The sequence below is a fragment of the Jaculus jaculus genome, chromosome 15 (assembly GCF_020740685.1).
Source record: "Jaculus jaculus isolate mJacJac1 chromosome 15, mJacJac1.mat.Y.cur, whole genome shotgun sequence".
Classification (NCBI taxonomy): Eukaryota; Metazoa; Chordata; class Mammalia; order Rodentia; family Dipodidae; genus Jaculus; species Jaculus jaculus.
The window spans coordinates 42,080,704-42,102,588 of record NC_059116.1 but is presented as its reverse complement, the minus strand read 5'-3'; positions in this window follow the sequence as shown (position 1 = coordinate 42,102,588).

Below are 21,885 nucleotides of genomic sequence, written 5' to 3'. Positions count from 1 at the left end.
CTCTGTCAAATAAATAAATAAATAATATTTAAAAATATATATTTTAAAAAAGAAAAATACCAAAACTCCTCACTGGTCACTGGTTATGATATTGGACTTGAAGTACAGATGTTTGATGTTTTCTTGATGGTTATTGAGTTTACATTGTTCTAGCCTCTCCTTGCTATGCCTTATAACAATAAAAATATTTACTCTGTGCTTTTATATGTTAAAAGGATATAACTTGTTTAATTTTACAGGACTTAAGGTCAGAGACAATCTTAAATTTGAGGTAAAACTTAGGACTTCAAAACTATCTTACATTGGTAAAGACTGTAGGGACCTTTAAATTTGACAATATACAATATGAAATGCTTACAAATCTACTGGGGGCCAAGGGCAGGATGTGGTAGTTTGAATGGATGTCCCTCCACATATATTCAGGATTTTATTAAAGATTGTAATGTATATCTGCTAGAGGATGTGTCACTGGTCTCATCCTAGGTTCCAGCCCTAAGGTGTGGAGGAAGATTTGGAATTCCAGTCTAAGGATATACAAAGTACCTATGCTGTGCCTGGAATTTCTAAGTGTGCTGTGTTCTGTGGTTTTTGGTGGTGGCTTTTTCTCTCTCTTTGCTCAGGCCTGTGAAAGTGGGCTAGCATCTTTTGCCATTATGAAACTTCCTCTAGATCTGTAAGCATCAATAAATTATCTTCTTCTATAACTGTGTCAGGTCTATAGGTTCATCCCAGTAATAGACTATGTACTACACATCGTATCCTTAGGCAAGAACCAGGGACAGGTAAATGCTGGTGTTCAGCTTGCTTTCTCCATTTTATTCAGTATAGGCCCCTAGCTGATGGAATGGTACCATCTACACTTTGGGTGAGTCTTCTTACCACAATTCATGTATTCTAGAAACTCTGTCACAGACATGCCCCAAGGTTTGTTTCCATATCAATTATAAATGCTATGAAATTGACAAAATTAATCATCATCTGGAAAGATCCTCCTAGTTTTATTTCCAGAGGTTTGTGCCTTTCTATCTGATTCTAGCGCCTGCTCTACACCATGCCAAGCTGTTCTCTTTTAATTCCCTAACCCTTCTTTCTAAACAATTGCTTTCAAAGATCATATAGTAGTTTGAATATATGGTTCCAATATACTCACTGTTTTACTAGCTTTAGTTTGGATCTGAAACCTGACAGGAGGCAATGTCACTGGGTGGATCTTAGGGTCCAACCCTAAAGTGTGGTGGTGGATTTAAGATTCCAATCTAAAGATATGCAAAATGTAAATAGTAGGAGTTCCTGGAGTGTTGTATTGTGTGACTTTTTGACTTGTGCTTCTTTCTATATGCTTGGACCTGTGAGGCAGGCCAGCTTCTTCTTCCACTATGGAACTTCCCCTGTATCTGTAAGCTTCAAAAAATATTGCTTCCTCCATAACTTTTCCTGGTCTGGAAGTTAATTTCAGTGAACCTGAAGCTGTTTGCTACAGGCCATTTCAAAGAGAGTTCACAGCTCTTTAAAATGATCCAGAGGTCTTGGTGTTATTTCAATGCTTAGTTCACTTGTGTAGCTTGTATGAGGCCCAAGTTGGGTCACCAGAACCACAGAAAGGAAAAATAAATATCCCCCCACCCAGATAATAATCACTATGAAATTGCTATCAGAAAACATGCATCAGGATTTGTGATGAATAAAACATTTCTGGATCTGATCCCAAAGCAAAGGAAACTACAACATACACTGACAAATAGGCTAGGCTTCTGCTTACCCAGCAGCACACAACTGACACACTTGAAGGGGTCGAGGTGAATATTTTCAAACTATACATCTGATGTGAAGAATTTATTTCCAGAATTCGTAAATCATTTGAACAATTCAATGCAAAAAATCAGTAGGTAATCTTATTAATAAATGGGCAACAGAGGTTGATCCCAGGGTCATACCCATTATCAATCTGTTATGTATCTTTCACGTGAAAATCCTTCAACATCATGAGAAACAGATTTCTAAAATCAAGCAAACAAAAATACAATGCCACCATCAAAATTAACACCCCCTAGAACTCCAAGAATCTACTCAAAAATTATTTTTCTTCCTAGATGGCAGGAAGCCCAAGTTCCTAAAACCATGGCTATTTTCTCATCCTGAACTCCCTCTCCCCCCACCTCTTTTTTCTAACTTTTGCCTAATAATTCATTAAAGGAAAATGGGCCAATGATTTGAATTAATGTTTCACAGAATAAGCCATAGAGGTCATCAACAGACCTACAAATACAGATGAGGTACCACCTCATGTCTGTTAGAGTAGCTGATATCAAAGAGAGTTTACATAATGCTGGTGAAGTCATTGCTCTTAAACTGTTGCTGGAATATAAATTAATCCAGTCATTTTAGAAAGTAATGTAGATGTTTCTCAAGCATATTAAAAGCAGGGTCAATGCTGCAATACCAGCAATTCAGATACTAGGTATGTAATCAAAACAATCAACATGGGCTGGAGAGATGGCTTAGCGGTTAAGCGCTTGCCTGTGAAGCCTGAGGACCCCGGTTCAAGGCTCGGTTCTCCAGGTCCCACGTTAGCCAGATGCTCAAGGGGGCGCACGCGTCTGGAGTTCGTTTGCAGAGGCTGGAAGCCCTGGCACGCCCATTCTCTCTCTCCCTCTATCTGTCTTTCTCTCTATGTCTGTCGCTCTCAAATAAATAAATAAAAAATTAAAAAAAAAAATCAACATGTGAAAGAAACACCAGCATGGCCATGTTTATCAAAACACTACTCATAATGTCCACTGATGGCCAAATATAGAACAAAAAGTATGGCACACTTATATACAATAGAATATACTATTTTTTTCATGAACAAGAAGAAAATCCTGTCACTCTGACAACATGGATGGACTCCAAGGCATCATTGTAAGTGAAACAAATCAGATGCAGGGAGATATGTACAGCATGACCTCCCTCATATGCAGAATCTATACTAAGTTTATCTGCTAAAATTTGATGGTGGAATAGGGTTAGAGGAGGGTGGAGACAGTGAAGCGATGGAGGATAGAGTCAGGTTATTTCTGAGAACTCTATTACAGTTAGATGAGGTAAGGAGTTCTAATGATCTAATGGCATAGTGTTGTGGCTATAGAAAACAGTTATGAATTATATATGTCAAAATAATTAGAAGTGAGGGTATTTGATGTAGTCACTAAGTGAAAAAGTTTAACACAGCAGATATGCTAATTACCCTGCTATACACCCATGAATCACAAATACCTCATAAATATGCACAAATATTATGTCATTCACAAATTAATTTATTAGGAAAAAATAGTAGAAGTCAAATTAACATGGAACTTACTTGAGTCTTATTTTCAAAACCTCGTAGGAAAATGAAGATGAAAAGATGAGAGCGATGGCAGTGAGAAAAATAGGATGATTTCTCCAAATATAAGTACCCAAATTAAATCATCCATGTTTTTAAAAAGTTGAATTTCATTGGCCCATTTTCCTTTAATGAATTATCAGGCAAAAGTTAGAAAAAAGGCTGGGGGGAGAGGGAGTTCAGGATGAGAAAACAGCCATGGTTTCAGGAACTTGGGCTTCCTGCCATCTAGGAAGAAAAATAATTTTTGAGTAGATTCTTTGAATTCTAGGGGGTGTTAATTTTGATGGTGGCATTGGATTTTTGTTTGTTTCACATTTATGTCCTTGAACACCATGAGGCATTTTACAACAGACTTTCTGTGCCCTGCATTTCACCCTAGTGACACATCTTTGTTCTGTAACAATGACTCTTTTCCTCTCAGATTAAAGGCATCTCCATAGATTTGAGGATTTTCTTGCCTTAATGCTCTCTATCCCTCATTAAATTACAGCTAAACTTTAAAGTTTATGCATTATTTAAGCAATATTTATACTGATTGTGCAAAGTTCCATTTCATTAAGTGTTTCTTGTTGTGAGTTTTTATGACTTCCTTTATTTCCAATGTGATTCATGCCTAATAAGCAGAGAGGTTTCATTTTCTTTCTTTCTTTCTTTCTTTTTCAGTTTTTCTCTGGGCATCCTGTTCCAGGCAACTGGCTTCTGATAGGTTTTGCTTTCGTGTTTTCCTAATCATAGACTGACACATGCTTTCTGATCTCTTTAGTGTTGAGAGAAAACACTAAAGAGAATATGTGCTAGCCATGAAAAGTGCAATTTAATAATCTATAGCCATGCAACCACATTTTTTTTTCAGATTTGTGTTACATGCTGTAACACATTGTGTTGTAATGACTGCATTGATAGGGTAATCTACCCATAGTTGACCTCTTACACATATGAGAAGTTACATAGGCATCTTATGTATATGATTTTGCATTATAAATCCATATGAAATAGATCTCATGTCATTACTTCTCAGAACAGAAAGTAAAATGTGCATAACTGGTTCAGCTTCCAGATGTGGATCCTCTAACTATATTGCTGTACTGTGGTAAAGTGGTTAATTATAATGGTATGTCAAATGGAACTTATGATAGTATTGTTGTTTAATGAGCATGCAACTGAATCTTACAGCAGCTTGTTACTTGTGATGGACTGGAGACCACCAGAAGCCAGCCTCATAAATCCAATCCCCTGCTGTCATGGCCTGAATTTGAATGATCCCTCAGAGTCATATGTTGAATGCTTGGTCCTAGCGGTGGCATGATTCTGGGAGGTTCTAGAAACCCTATGACCTTGTGGGGCCTAGTTAGAGAAGTGGGTTATTGAGGGTGGGGAACTTTGAAGTTTATACCTGGTCCATCTCTTGTCCCTTCCATCCTCATGCACTGCTTCTTGCTCATGTAAGGAGGAGCCCCTCCATGTGCTCACACTGTCAGGGTGTTCCACTTCACCACAAGCCCCCACTCAGGGCCAAGTGACCATAGACTGCGTCCTCTCAAACCATGAGCCAAAATAATCCCTAATCTTGGGTTGCTTATGTCAAGTTTTTTACACAATGATAAAAAGGATTATTTAATTTTTTTTTCATATATAGAATATTATGGGGGAAGGTCATGAAACAAAAACAATGGTAGGGTGTTAGGGACATGAAAGGGAGGAAAAGGAAAGAAAAGATAAGAAAGATTAACCAAAGAGTGAATATGATCAAAGTGCATTATCAATAAGACAGATAAGCGAACATTTCCAGTGAGGGTGAGGTCTTCTTCCTCATGACAATCTTTCTTTAGAATGTCATAGCAGAAGAAACTATTTTATTCTTTGAAAGCTGTTATTCACATAGCTATCTCAGCTTGTAGTTTCACCTATGAAGTCAAAATAGGCAAATGAGAGAACAAAAGAGACTGAGTCTAAAGATGGGTTCAATTTGTGATTAAAATATGACATGAATTAAAAATGTCATGTTACCTTTTAAAAAATATTATATTTTTTATTTATTTATGAGAGATGAAAAGAGAAAGAATGAATGGGTGCACTAGGGGATCTTGGCACTTTAAACAAACACAAGATGCAAATGTTACCATGTGCACCTGGCTTATGTCAAACCTGGGTCCTTAAGCTTTTCAGGCAAGTGCCTGAACTTTTAAGCCATCTCACTAGCCCAATCATGTGATTTTTGATTACAAGCAAATATGGATGATTTTAGTTAACCCATCTACTTCCATGAATTTAGTTTTTATGAACTCATTCACAGACCTTATAGGACACATTTAAATAATCTCTAAAGCCAAAATGTTGAAGTGGCCAGAATATTGGACAATCTTTCATAGGCTATTATTTAAATCTGATAGAGGAAGGATGTTAATCAATGCAAGAAGATTCCTTTTATGAAGCTAGCATCACCCTGTTAACAAAACCAGACAGAGATGCAACAAGGAAAGAAAACTATAGGCCAATGAACTTAGAGGCAAAGATCCTGAACAAAATCCTTGCAAAATGAATTCAAAAACACATCAAGAGCATTATCCACCTTGATCAAGCTGGCTTCATCCCAGGGATGCAGAGATGATTTAACATATGAAAATCAGCCAATGTAATATACCATATAAATAAAATGAACCACAACAAACACATGATCATTTCAATTGATGCAGAGAAAGCCTTTGACAAAATACAATACCACTTCATGATCAAAACACTGGAAAGAATAGGCATGGAGAGATTATATCTCAACACAAGAAAAGCTATATATAAAGCTCCTAAAGTCCAAATAATACTTAATGGGGAAAAACTCAAGGAGTTCCTACTGATATTGCGAACAAGACAGGGGTATCCACTCTCACCACTGCTCTTCAATATAGTACTAGAAGTATGAGCCTAAGCAACAAGGTGGGAGAAACAAGTAAAAGGGATTCAAATTGGAAAAGAAGAAGTCAAGTTAGCCCTGTTTTCAGATGACATGATCCTATATATGTTACCTACAAGTCTCCATCTCAAGACTTTGAAAGGTGATTAATTCCAGCCAGTCATGGTGGTGCACAGCTTTAATCTCAGCACTCAGGAAGCAGAGGTAGGAGGATCACTGTGAATTTGAGTCCACCCTGAGATTACATAGTAAATTCCACGTCAGCCTTGGCTAGATTGAGACCCTACCTTGAAAAAACAACAACAAAAATCAAATAATAATAAGAATAATAATGACAATAATAATAATGCGATTAATTCCTTCAATAAAGTGGCAAAGTGGCAGGATACAAAATGAACGCACAAAATCAGATTTTCTATATGCAAAGAACAAATATACAGAGAAAGAAATCAGTCAGGCTGTCCCACTTTCAATAGTAACAAAAAAATTAAATACCATGGGCTGGAGAAATGGCTTAGCGGTTAAACACTCACCTATGAAGCCTATGGACCCCGGTTCGAGGCTCGGTTCCCCAGGTCCCACATTAGCCAGATGCAAAAGGGGGCGCACGCGTCTGGAGTTCGTTTGCAGTGGCTGGAAGCCCTGGCGTGCCCATTCTCTCTCTCTCCCTCTATCTGTCTTTCTCTCTGTGTCTGTTGCTCTCAAATAAATAAATAAAAAATGAACAAAAATTTAAAAAAAAATTAAATACCTTATGTAGCATACAGATTTAGGTTTGCTGAGATAAACTTCCAGACTAGGCACAGTTATGGAGGAAGGGATATTTATTGAAACTTACAGATCCAGGGGAAGTTTCATAATGGCAGAAGAAGCTGGCCTGTCATCACAAGCCCAAGAAGAGAGAGAGAGAAGTACAAGCCAAAAGGTCAAAAGCCACAGCACATTTTAGGAACTCCAGCTAGGCACACTTTGTATATATTTAGACTGGAATCTGAAACCCACCACAACACCTTAAGGGCCACCCAGTGACATTGCCTCCAGGCAGGTGACTGTAGATGCAATCTACAAACAAATAAACAACTGAATATTTTGGGGACCATCTATTCAAACCACCACACCTTAGAATAACACTTACTAAGGATGTGAAGGACTTGTATAATGAAAACACCACATTCCGTTCCTGGCCCCCAATAAATTTATAACCATCACACATTGTAAATTGTACTCAGTTCAATTTCAAAGGTCCCCACAGTCTTGACCAATTTAAGATATTAAGACCTGTAAAATCAAACAAGTTAAATATTTCTAATATATAAAGGCATAGAGTAAACATTTTCAACTGGTATAAGGCATAGCAAGGAGAGACTAAAACAATGCAAACTCAACCACCATCAAACAAACATCAAACTTCTGCAGTTTAAGTCCAATACACCCATAGACTGACAGTCTCCAGATTTTCCAATTCTGCCCCTTTATCTGGTAGAGTAGCTGGGGAACACTTCTATCTCAGGCCAACAGTACACTCCATGGTATCCCTTGCACAGTCCTGGTATATCCAAAACATACTGAGGTCTTCATGTAAACCATGGTCAATCTTCCAAAGGCTCTTTTAGCCTATGAGGTCATCATACCCTGCCTTTTGCTGCATCTCAGCAGCAGCTCCTAGAACCATGTGTAATTCGTGACCATGCCTTACATTTTCCAAAGGCTCTTTCAGCCTATCAGGGCATCAGGCCCTACCTCATTGCATTTCTATGATAGTCTTTCCTTAGGCATCCTTTCCATGGTAAAGCAATTGGACTATCTTCTTTTAAGACTGCTAATGTGTTTGACAATAGCAGATTCAGTAACCTAACACCAGTTTTAGCGCCTGTAATTTTAACTTGCTTGAGGTTTTGCAGCTTAAAATCTTAAATCTCTTAGTCCAATATCTTTAGCCAAGCACATCAGTCCATAACAAATGTAACCTTGATCAGACTCTCTGGGCCTCAGCAGCAGAATGCAGCCAACCCTTATGCCAGTAGCCCAGTTCCAACAAAGTCCTCTGCAGTCTTTCCTTCCCCTTAGAAAGCTCATAAGCCAAACCTTGAAGTTTAATGCTGTCTGCACTTAGCATTCTCAGACTCTCATCAGAATAGTCCATAAAACTTGGCTTACCACTCCAGAAGACATCTTCAGTTGCAAGCACCAAGTCCATGCCTATTCCTCCAAAACAAAGGTTCCAAAAGATCAACATCCACATGGTCAGGCTCATCTCACATCACTCATGGTACCAAGTTCTGTAACAGACAGATTCAGGTTTGCTGAGATGAACTTCCAGACCAGGCACAGTTATGGAGGAAGGGATATTTATTGAAGCTTACAGATCTAGGGGAAGTTCCATAAGTGCAGAAGAAGATGGCCTGCCTTCACAGGCCCAAGCAGAGAGAGAGAGAAGTACAAGCCAAAAGGTCAAAAGCCACAGAACACTTCAGGCTCTCAAGCTAGGCACACTTTGCATATCTTTAGATTGAAATCTGAAACCCACCACCATACCTTAAGAGCCACCCAGTGACATTGCCTCCAGCCAGGTGACTGCAGATGCATTCTACAAACAAATAAACAACTGAATATATTGGGGGCTATCTATTCAAACCATCACACCTTAGAATAACACTTACTAAGGATGTGAAGGGCTTATCTAATGAAAACATAAAAACACTCAAGAAGGAAATAGTGGAGGACTTGAGAAGATGGAAAATTCTCCCATGCTCCTGAATAGGTAGAATTAATATTGTGAAAATTACAATTCTACCAAAAGCAATATACAGATTTAACAAAATACCAATAAAAATACCAGCATCATTCCTCACAGAAATTGAAAAAATGATCTCAAAATTCATACAGAATGTCAGAAGGCGTCAGATATCCAAACATATCCTCATCAAAAAATAATAAAAAATACAACACACACACACATACAACAAAACAACAACAACAACAACAAAAACTACCTCTGGTGGTATCAACATACCTGCTCTAAATCTATATTACAAACCCATAGTGACAAAACATCATGGCACTGGAATCAAAACAGAAACGTAGACCAATGGAACAAAATTGAAGACCCAGACCTAAAGTCAGGTAACTACAGATGTTTCAGCTTTACCAAAGATGCCAATATTATAGACTACAGAAAAGACAGCATCTCCAACAAATGGTGTTGGACAAATTGGATGACAATATATATGGCAATGAAATTAGACCCATTCATTTTGCCATATACAAAAGTCAAGTCCAAAGGGATTAAGACCTCAATAAAAGACCTGAAACTCCTCAGGTACTGGAAGAAAAGGATAGGAGGCACTCTCTATGATATGACTGGGGAAAGACTTCATTAACAAAACCCCAGTAGACCAGGTAATTAAACAAGCACTCAACCAATGGGATCTCATGAAGCTAATACAGCTTTTGCACAAACATACCGTAAGTAGAGCCAATAGATTACTTACTGAAAGGGAGAAAATGTTTGCCAGCTATGCCACTGATAGATGCTTAATATCTAGAATCTATAAAGCACTCAAACAACTAAACAATAAAAGAATCAAACAACCCTCCCCAGACGTGGAGCAGAAAATTAAATAGGGAGTTTTCAGAGGAAGAATTACAAATTGCTAACACACACTTAAGAAAATGTTTAACATTCCTAGCCATTAGGCAAATGCAAATTAAAACACCTATGAGATTTGCCCTCACCCCAATAAAGGGTAGCAAACATTAAAAATATCAAGTGAAAACAAATTTTGATGAGGCTGTGGTGAAATAGGAGCACTCATTTGGTAGGAATGTAAACTGGTACAATCACTATGGTAATCAATATGGAGACTCCTGGAAAGGATGATTATAGAGTTACCAACAGACCCTGTTATTCTCTTACTGGGCATTTACCCTAAAAGCTCCATATTTCAGTTCAGAGATATTTGCTCAAACATTTTTATAGCTGCTCAATTCATAATAGCTAAAAACTGGAATCAACCAGGTGCCCATCATTGGATGAATGAATAACAAAAATGTGGTGTATCTACATGATGCAATTCTACTCAGTAGTAAGAAAAAAATGACACAATGAAATTTGTAGAAAAATGATCGAACTTGGAACAGATCATTCTAAGTGAACTCACACAATCACAGAATAACAATTGTTGTGTGGTCTCACTTATTGGTGGTTCCTTACCTGGATCCGCTCGAGTGGCTGATATACCTGAATAGCATCTTGAGACTGGGCAATAGGGAGGGTAGGGGGCTTTGGAGAATGTGAAGCATGGGGGAGGCACACAAAACTGAACCCACATTGAACTGGTACCACCCAAACCTACATCTTGGAAGTCAGACTAAAAGGTGGAACCCTCAAGAGGACCTTAGGAGGAGCACTTGAATTGAAGGGCCCTGGAGAGGGTGAGACAAAACTTACCCTTAAATTTCTCCTGCTTCTCTTTTTCTTTTCCCTTGGTGCTGGCCTGGATGTGGTTTACATCTACAATGTTGGTCAGAGAGACTTACTAGATCTCCCAAAATAAACAAGACAGACTTCTGTCAGAGCACTTGATTACCCAGCAGAGGTTAATGGTAACAGCCTACTGCTGAACACATCATATCCTGTCAGCTGGACCATGGAGAGACCTGGTTGGAATCTGGAAGAGAGAAAGTCCCCAGACAATTAGCCTATCTAGTGCTATAAGGCACTACCTGAGCTACTGGTAGAAAGTGAACAATATCTGTTTGATCAACTTAAAATCTAAGCAAGTCAGAAGCAAACAACCTGACCTGATGCTCACATAAGTGCAATACTGGCACACAGCCATGATGGGTAACCAACTCCTCTTGGATTGGCTAACAGATCTGCTCAGTGGAAAGGAAACCATATCTGGAACTGGGAAACAAGCCACAGTCATATCCAGATAATTATTTTGCTTTCCATTGCAAACTCCCCCTAATCTTGGGCTATAAGAGGGTCTACACACTTTAAATTCTCTCTAAATTAATAATGGTTATCCCATTTAACCAATGCTGACTTCACTATTTGTTGGAGAATCTGCTTCTCTTTTTCAGACAGGAGTGGGCCCTGAAGATACAAACAACCCAGCTCACTTCACCCCAACCCCAGCTAAAACCACAGAGGAATTGTGGAAATGAGCAAGAGTGCTGCTTTCTTAGTGAATCTGATATAAGCACAAGGGTGAAGGATTTAGGCACTGAGGACCTTCAACACCTACCAAAGCAGAGATCCAGAGGCTCGTAAGTGCCCCTCACTGAAGTAGACTTAAAATGCTCACAGCATGGCTAAGGGAATTTTGTGGAAGAGGGGCAGACAGATTGTTAGAGCCACAAGTTGGAACATTTCACACAGAATCACTGCCTCTACCCCCAATGATGCATGACCCACAGTCCCCATGGGGCTGACCTGCATTCCCAATGAGAAGGCCTCTTCAGAAAAGGAGCGGGTAGCAGGGAATGAATAGTACCAACATGTGCTGTTTCTATACTAAATATGTCCATATCTTATAAAAAAAAACAATTAAAATTGGTACAGTCCATAAAGGCAAGAAATTGACTACACATTCAAGGCCTTTAAACCAGATGTTACTCTATGGAAACCATCCCTCTGAGCTGTCTGCAGGCCACAATGGCCATCCTTCTGCAGCACACTCCTGGTTTTCAATAGCTCAATCTATTTAGTATCTTGTAGGGATTTTGCTTTTTTAATAAAACATAAAAAAGCAAACAAAGTGCTAGAAAAAGGCAAAGCAGGGCTGGAAAAATGGCTTAGTAGTTAAGTGCTTGCCTGTGAAGCCTGAGGACCCCGATTCGAGGCTCAATTCCCCAGGACCCACGTTAGCCACATGCACAAGGGGGTGCACGCGTCTGGAGTTTGTTTGCAGTGGCTTGAGGCCCTGGTGAGCCCATTCTCTCTATATATCTGCCTCTTTCTCTCTCTATCTGTTACTCTCAAATAAATATATGAAAATAAACAAAAAAAATTAAAAAACAAAGGCAAAGCTGCATTTAGTTCAAGTGTAAAACAGCATACCAGTGCTAGGACTCCAAACATATTCTTGTAGATGTTTTCAGATGTATTCATCATAGTCCCAGCATGAAGTGAAGTAGTTTGATTTATGTGTGAGCTTCAGATGTCTAGTCTTTTCTCTCATGGTCTCTATCAGGAAGCAAGTCTGCCTCACAATTGAACACCAATGCACGTAGCTCACTTCAGTGTCCAGCACTCATTCTGCATGACAAGCAGGACCCAGGGAAATAGAGTATGTGGGACTGGTGTTCAAAGTTTGACTGAATATGTTTCACAGGTAAGGTTTTATTTTTTATTTTTTGTAGATTTAGAGAGAAATATGTGTACTGGTGAATTAAATAATTTCTGATATGACATAGAGCTCTGAGTGGGATTAGAACTCTCAAGTCAGTGTTTCTAAAGACTTGAATTCTTGTTCACATTAGCAAAGACACAAAGAAGGCTAAATTATGAGACTTAATTTAGGAAGAGTTGAGGTAAAGGGGGAAATGAGCAGGAATGTTCCTAAGCTGAGAGAAGTTCCTCCCTTCCTAACCAGGTTGGAAAAGAAGAGAGGGAGCCAGAAAAATCTCAGGTGGAGGCCTGGATCAAGTCCTTTTTAAACTTTTTAGAGACAGAGAGAGGGAAGGAGGGAGAATGGGCACACCAGGGCCTCTAGCCATGGCAAACGAACTCCAGGTACATGTGCCACCTTGTGCATCTGGCTTATGTGGGACCTGGAGAATCAAACCTGGGTCCTTAGGCTTTGCAGTCAAGTGCATTAACTGCTGAACCATCTTTCCAGCCCGCAAGTCCTTTTATAGGCATTCAAATAAGATGAGCCTCATTGCCAGGTGTAGGTGTATAAGAAAGTACCTGTTCAGCTGATGGGCCCAACAAGGGTGCACACAGAAGGCCTAAGCCTGTGAAAAGTTGAAGAGCCATGAAGCTGCTGTGGCTTGCAGCCATCTTGGAAGAGACTGAATGAGGCTGGAGTTCTACTCTTGCCAGGATACTCAGGATGGCATCTATGTTTTTGTGAGTCAACAAACTAACTTCTGGAAAAAGGTACCTTGCTCCGAATCTGTATCTATTTCATATATAAATGGACAAACTACTATGAGGTTGCATGAATTCAGTGGTATTTGAATGAAAGACTTCAGAAGTTTTCAATGAGTGAAGGGAAGGGTGTTTCGCAGGTCTGAGTCAAACAGACTATAAATTTTAGTGTCAATACATATCCTGGATCTGGTCAGGGAGATCCCCTGATGGAGGGGCTGATAACTGCAGGTGAGCTCTAACTCACAGTCTAGTTTGCTGTAGTTGCCTGTAGTCCCTAGATTCCCAACCTGTACCACCTCATCATTTCCTTCAGTGAACGCTGAAGTTTCACATGGCGTGATACTTTCTTCATCTAGTTTTTCATTACTGTAATAGGAACTTTTGTGATGTTCAAATTATAGCTGAGCTTATTTTGGTTATGAAACAGGTTATGTATTTGTAAATAAACATAAATGTATTTTCTGTAACCTGGACCACTGCTCATCATAATATTACATTTTATCTCTACACATCCTATGTACTAGGTGATAATAAAATTGCTGTCAAATTTAGACAAGTGTAATGCACAAAGCAAATAGATACTAGGTAGGTGCTAGGGTGTCATTGTAAATGTTGGCCATAAAACAGTTGATTACAAGTATTTACTGAATGTATACCATGTGGCAAACATTAGGCAATACACTGGAATGTAGTCTTGGTGTTGTGAGCTCAGATTTTATGATAGATCACATCTAGACTAATACATAAATATGTTCCAAGATAGTGAGGATTCTCCTAGAATGTGAGGAAACAGAACAGCAAGAAAATGGTATGAGGATTTGCAAAGCCATTCTCATGAAATTGTGGGCTTTTCCCACTGCACTTTTTTGTTGTTGTGGAATAAAATTAAAGTGTTTGGAACAAAGATGTACTTACATAATGATTTATCACAGATAGAACATTCATGTGAAACAGAGCTTGCCAAACTATCTGTGATAGATAACTAAACTATTATGTTTTTCTTAATCTATGAGTTAAGCATATACTGAGATTAAAACCTAAAAAAGAAAAGGAAGTAACATGGTTTTGTAAAAAATGTATACTTTTGAAAATACAAATAGAATGAATTACCAGGAAAACAAAAATAAAACCATCAAATAATTCATGTCCAATTATTAAGAAAATTACTATCTTTTACAGAAATAAAATGACTTGGGTTAGAGAGATTGCTTAGTGGTAAGGCACTTGCCTGTGAAGCCAAAGGACCTTAGTTTGATTCCCCAGGACCCATGTAAGCCAGATGCACAAGGTGGCACATGCATTTTAGTTCGCAGAGGCTGAAAGTCCTGGGATGCCCATTCTCTCTCTCTTTCTCTCCCTCCCTCTTTCCTCTCTCAAATAAATAAATAAAAATTGAAATTTGTAAAAAAAGAAATAAAATGACCTGGAAATAAAATTTGGTCAAATCAATGTTTCAGAGAGAATTTGTTAGTTATTTAGGCCAGCAGTTGTTTTATATGGAAACATTAAATTCCAAATTAAATTTCTTCAATAGTTATATAGGCATTTATCTTTCCGATCCCCTCTTGTATCAGTTTTGTCAACATTTATTTGAATGTTTTCCATTTTATTGAAATGTTAAAATTTGTTGGTTTAAAGTACTTCAAGGAAACTTTACTAGGATTGACATAAGCATGTTTCTGCCCACATTGGTTAACTGTACCTGGACTGTTTGATGACATTCCTTCCCCTACACTGGCTTTGCTGTACTCACCCCTGAGGCACTTTCAGGAGAAAGATGAAGTCAGGTCAGTGAGTCTTGTTTGTTTGTTTATTTATTTGTAAGGAAAGAGACAGATAGAGAGTTTGGGCATACCAGGGCCTCCAGCCACCATAAACAAACTCCACTATGTGCAAACTTCTGCATCTGCCTTTATATGGGTACTGGCAAATCAAATCCCCCTGTCCTTAGGATTTGTAGGCAAAACCCTAACCATTCTGCTATCTTTACAGGCTGGGCCTTGTTAATCTTCAGAATTATCATGTTGGTTCCTCAGGACCATGCAGAAGATGCTGCTCCAGTTTGTCTCTGCTACAGCCTTGGCCCACATTATGTCAGAAAGGCAGATATTGCATGTGTTAGCTCAGTCCTATATCTTAAATTTTAAACAAAAACATAACACTATTTATATATAGGTCATGAAAGCAAAAGGAAAAGTAGGGGAAGGAAGGAGACTAGTGAGAGGAGAAAATAAAGGTCAGGAGAAAGAAAAGGTATGAGGGGGTTAACGTGGTCAAAGGACAAGGCCTACTTGAATTTTTATGAAATCTAGGTTTCTGCACAGTGAGTCCAGCACTCTAAAAAGTGAATACAGCAGTTATTTTGGCTTTATGGGTAAAAAATGTATAGATATATTTTTGAGAATTATATTATCTAAAACATTTTGGCCACTAGGTTAACTTTCTATTTCTTCTATAGCAAATTTCTAGACATTTAGTGGATTTAAAAATCACGAATATATGAAATGTGGTTGTAAAACTCAGAAAGTTTGTAATAAAGGTGTTAGAAGAGCTGTGTTCCTTCTGGTGGCCTTTGGGCATAGCCCTTGAGTTCCAGCTTCTAGAAGCATCTGTTCTTGGTAGCAGCACCGCTTTTCATCATCAAGATGATGTCTTCAAACCTCCCTGACCCTTATTGACATCATCATATGTCCTCTGTACCTTCTGTTAAGGCTGAACCCTCTATGGGAACTCAGTCACTCAGCCATTGAAGACACTGAAGTGCCTCAGTGGGGTGCTGCCCATTCTGTATCAGGCAATACCACACGTTCTGAAGTTGAGAACAGGGGAAACTTTGGTGGTCATTATTATGCCTAGGTGATTAAAGTCTTCCAGACCCTTTTCTTTGTATGCTCTTTACTTCTGTATTATTCTGAATTTTGTTACTAGAGGATACAACCAAGGCAAGGTAATTTATAAAGAGAACAGGGGGCTCACAAGTGTTGGAGGTGGGAAGGCAAATAACCATGCACAGGCTATGGCAAGGGCTATCCTTGGCTTCCTCATCTCATGGAAGTGATGGGTATGCTTGTGGAAGGAAGAGGTCAAAATATGGGAAGCAAACCAGAGGGGCTGGGAGAGGAGGCAGGGTCAGGCTGACTTTCACTACTGTTCTCTCATGAGAAGTAAGAAGGGTTGCAGGAGATATACTTTAATCCCTTTCAAGGCCAAAGCTCTAAATTCTTCCAATTTGCTTCATCTCCTAAAGGTTCTATACCACCTTCTAATATCTCCACTCTAGGGACCATCAAATGAAACTTCAAACCACATTTTCTTTTAAATATTTCAAGGTATATATACCTATGTCAGGTAACCAAATGCCTTTTAGAATCAGATTTAATATTAGACATGGACAAACATTTTGGGTTCACAAATAATATTTAGCTAAACAATAAGATCTGGGCATAGCTATTGAATGTGCTTGCTTACAAAGCCTGCTTGCCTGGGTTCTGTTACCAATCATCCATGTAAAATGTGGGATGGACATTTGTTTTTCCAGGGTCTGAGCCTCTGGAATGCCTACACATGCAAGCACACATGCAAATAAAGAAGTATTTTTAACAATGAGACAGATTTTCTTTCATAGCTAATAACCTGGTTGTAAAAACGTTTCTTAGAGAAGTGATCCAGAAATACAGGAAGGAACAATCTCACAAAATCAAAATCACTTCAGTATTTCAAACTAGTTGTTCCAAATTGGACAGTCCTGCAGCGTGTGTGTGTGTGTATGCACACACTCGTGCATTCCCCAGCTAATATCTGCATCCAGGGAGCTGTTCATTGTGGCCTTAGCATCCAGCAAAGGGCTGGACTTGGATATAACATCCAACAATTGAATGAATAAGGGAATGACATAAGTAATGGCATAGGTACCCTGTATATATAAAGAAAGGTGACAGATAATTCTAAAAATTTCATAAAAGTGAAAATATTTTGGGTTTTTGTAATCTTTTTCTCAAGGTAGGGTCTTGCTTTAGCCCAGGCTTGCCTGGAACTCACTATGTAGTCTCAGGCTGGCCTCAAAGTCATGATGATCCTCCTACCTCTGCCTCCCAAGTGCCAGGACTAAAGGAACGCACCACTACACCTGGCTGTTTTTGTAATCTTTAGGAAGACTGTGATAGCAATCTTCAACCAGATAAATTGTATTTATAACATTTCCCTACTGCCTTGTTTTCTTTTCATTGTTTCTGCTTAAACACAGACTGGATTACCTCTATAGTCTTTTTATCTTAGCCAGAGAAACAGTCAAGAGGAGCCTAACATCCTTCAAAAGGAATAGTGAGTGTGGTCCTTGGTAGTTTTAATCACTTCTTTGCTCCTTCCTAAGCCCCATCTGCCCTTCTCCTCCATCTGCTGCTTGTTAACACTGAGTGAGTTACTTGAGAAAGTCACAGCCTGAGCTGAGAGGGGGAAGGGAATGTGATATCATAGTTTCTGGTTATTAAATGTTCTGATTGACAAACACACACATGCATCAAGATGTCTCTGTTCACACTCAGCTTGAGTGTGACTGGGGTCAGTTCTGTCCAGGAATATGCCAGTGTGGCAGAGCACAGCTGCACCAGGATGGGCACACTTGTCTCTGCCAGGCAGTCAAGTGTTCGTAGGTCAACTTCCTTTGTCTGGGAAGCTGATGATCAGGTTATATGTATTTTAATAATTATCACTGCAACAAATATGGAAACAAAATTCATTCCGATTTTCCAATGGATAAACGTGGCCATTGGAATCCTTACACTAACTTTTTTTTTTTTTAACACCAGTATCCATCATCTTTCAGAGCAGACTGTCACACAGATGGCTTTTATACACTTAGGAAATGAAAGACTGTGGAGCCTTCCATTTGAAAAGGGACATAGTAACTAACCAGGTGGGATTCTGGACAACCGAATCCCAGGAAGGACCTGGAAGGCAACAAAGGTGGTGTGGATCTCATCAAACACTGTAGCTTCTTGTCTACTGTACAAACTTTTGAACCTCCATCCACGTTTATGAACTGTAGGGACTCTACTTAGCTGATGCCCCTCCACATGACAGATTTTTCACTTCAGTTTAAAACTTTTGGCAAAGAGAGAGCTGTCAACTGCATCATGAACACAGTGATGTGAGAGCTTCTTTGGGAAAACACATTTTTAAAAACAATTTTAATTGTTAGGAGTCATTTATCTTTAGGGTAAATTTAGTCATTCAAATTTAATTCCTTGTTTATTTACTCATCAGGAAACACTTAGAATATTCTAACTGGTAGTTTCTCACATATATCAGGAGTGGTCAGAGTTCATTAGAAGAAAATCTCTACTTTCACACCCTCATATTTTAACAAATTTTATCCCAGGAGAAGGTTTCTCAACCTATTATTTGCACCCTCTTGGAAAGGTTTACTAGAGGAAGATCAAGACACTCAGAACAAGTTCAAGATGCATGAACAGGGGTGCTGGAGAGATGACTCATTAGGTAAAATGCTTGCTGTGCAAACATAAGGACCCGAGTTCAGATCTTCAGCCCCCTCAAATGTAATGGTGTGTGCCTACAATCTTAGCACTGGAAGAGGCAGGAGGATCCCTGGGTCTCACTGACTAGCTAGACTAACCAAACTGGTGAGTTCTAGGTTCAGCAAGAGACCCCTTTTAAAAGAATAAGGTGGAGAGTGACTGACTATGACACCCAGTGTTGACCTCTGGACTCCACATGTGCACCTGCACACACACATGCAGACCATACACATCTACACATGCCAAAAAGGAAATATACCAGCAGCATACTATTTAATTATAGCAAGTACAGGCCAGAATGCCTTACATAGTTAGTATAGAGGAATCATCTTTTAAGGGAAGACATACATTTAAGTTTCATACTTTTTTTGGTAAATTATGGAAGCACCAATGAGCTGTTATTAAGGTGCACTTATTCTGTGGAGTTTCAACAACATGTATACAGCAAAGTTTATTTCTTCAGAGGTGATATCACACCTAATGAGTTAACATATAACACTGTGAACACTTACTGCATTATAAGTTCTTTGTAAGCCACGTGGATTCCACTAAGGGTATGTTGAAGAGAGGTCAGGAAAGAATGCATAGAAGACAGCTTAGGGAAAGAAAGAATGGTAAAACAAAGAGAGATGGAGAGATGGGAGAGGAGAAGTAGCAACACTGAGGCTATGATCAGTGATTCCTTTCTCAGGCTACTGTGCTGTTTGGGAAAGGGCCATCAGGATAACAGTGGACAGATGACTGAATCAATTGCAGGACTACTTGAAAGCCATATCTTAAGAGTCTGAACTTTATTTGTGCACATTGGACAACCCTCTTGTGCCTGTGGTTGAGCAGATAAATGGAATGATGGAAAAAGTATTGGAAACAGAGCATCTGGGTGTGCTCAGGTAAAACAAACAGGAAATCAGTGTGCTCAATGGAGAAAGTCTTGCTGAGGGATGGACAGAGCCCTGGGAAGGAAGGCAAAAGCAGTGTCTGTTACTGCAGCCACTTCGGGGATCAACAATCACCTTGACACTCATTTAGCAACTCATCCTTGTCAAATAATGAGAGTCCCCCTTTAGAGCCCTTAGCAACCCAGCAGCCACGGAGCTGTGACAATGTTTTTTATCAACTCCTTGTTGTCCAGACTAATGACGCATGCTTCTGCTGTTTCTTGGGCTAAATTGAAAAAAAAAAAATGCTATGTTGGAGTACACAAGGAAATTATATTTTTCAAAACAGACAAGGTTATTGGCCTCCTCAAGTCTGAGAATTTTTGTCATCACTAATTAGTTTTTAGGATTGCCAGAGAACACATGTTTTGCTACTCTACTGTTTTTAGAGAATTTAATACATTTCAGAAGGGAAAGAACAAAAACAAGTATTTCTGTTTATCAGTTTTGGGAGTATAGGTAAATAAACAAATTCTTTTCATTTGTATTTCTTGAAATCTAAAAAAAAAAAAAAAAAGGTCACCTAGTTTTCCACATAGATCTAGCCATACTTTACCTAGTATATGTCTCCTTTGGGCTTGGAAAATTGTTTTCTACATGTTTTAATTTATATTAAATTTCCAAGACTTTATTACATTTTAACAACATGTTCTTTAATTTCACATTCACAGTCGTATGTGAGCACTGCAGGCAGAAGCCAAAAAATAAATAAATAAATAAATAAATAAATAAATAAATAAATAAATAAATGGAGAGAGGGAGGTAGGGGGGCCAGAGGGCGGGGGGGGGGAGAAAAAAATTCCAAATCCGGAGTACAGGGATTAAATCCTGTTTCTGAGTATACTTGGTATTATTACCTAACCACTCTTCTTCAGTTTTCTCTCTCAAAATTCCTAGCAAATAAATAATGCTTCTGATTTCAAAGGTAGTTATTGGGATCAAAGGTGAAAGGAACAGATGGGAGATTGTTTTGAAAACTTTTGCATCTATACTCATGACTGCTATTGTTTTTAGAATCAATACCGGGGGAGAGAATAAAATACAAAGTAGAACAATTATGAAAGCGTCTAGAATTATTTTCCTCTCACCCAGGACAATGAAAATAGCTAAACATTGAGGTTCTTGGAAGCTTTACACTTTGAGACCAAAGATAACAAAATGGAAAGTCCAAGAACATCTATAAAATGATGAGGGCCACATAGACATTATTATACTAATCAAACAATTTTTAATTATATTTTCCCCTTAAAAGTAATAACACCCAAGATGTATAATCTGTGTTAAAAAATCAAAACATGGATAAATTGAGTGAAATTGAACCTGAGGCTTTATTTGGACACTAGAGCCATACTAGTTTTATGCTCAAAAGAAATCTGTTTGAAGAAGGTACTTGTTGCAGTCAGGTTCACTTTGCTGGTAAAAGTCACCCAACCAAAAGCAGCTTGTGGGAAAAAGAGGTGTATTTTGGTTTACAGGCTTGAGCAGAAGCTCCACGATGGCAAGGGAAAATGATGGCATGAGCAGAGGGTGGATATCACCTGATGGCCAACATAAGGTGGAGGATAGCAACAGGAGACTCTGCCAAACACTGGCAAGGGGAAATTGGTTATAACACCCATAAGCCTGCCCCCAGAAATACATCATCTTGAGAAGGTGTTAATTGTCACATCTCCATCAGCTGGTAACCTAGCATTCAGAACACCTAAGTTTGTGGGGGACACCTGATTCAAACCACCACATTCTACCCCTGGCTCCCATAAACTAATAACCATACATGATGTAAAATGCGGTGCATTCATCCAACTTTAAAAGTCCCTATAGTTTTTATCAGTTCCAATGATGTTCATACATCTCCATAATCCAAGATAGTTTAACTGAGCCATGATCCAAAAAAAGAAAGAACCCTAAAAAGAAATCCATGACACAGAATAAACATTCACACTGCAAAATATTGCACTGGGCATAGCAAAGAAATATTCAACCAATACAAGATTTAAAACAACCAGGGCAAACATCAAACTCTGTAGCTTCAAGTC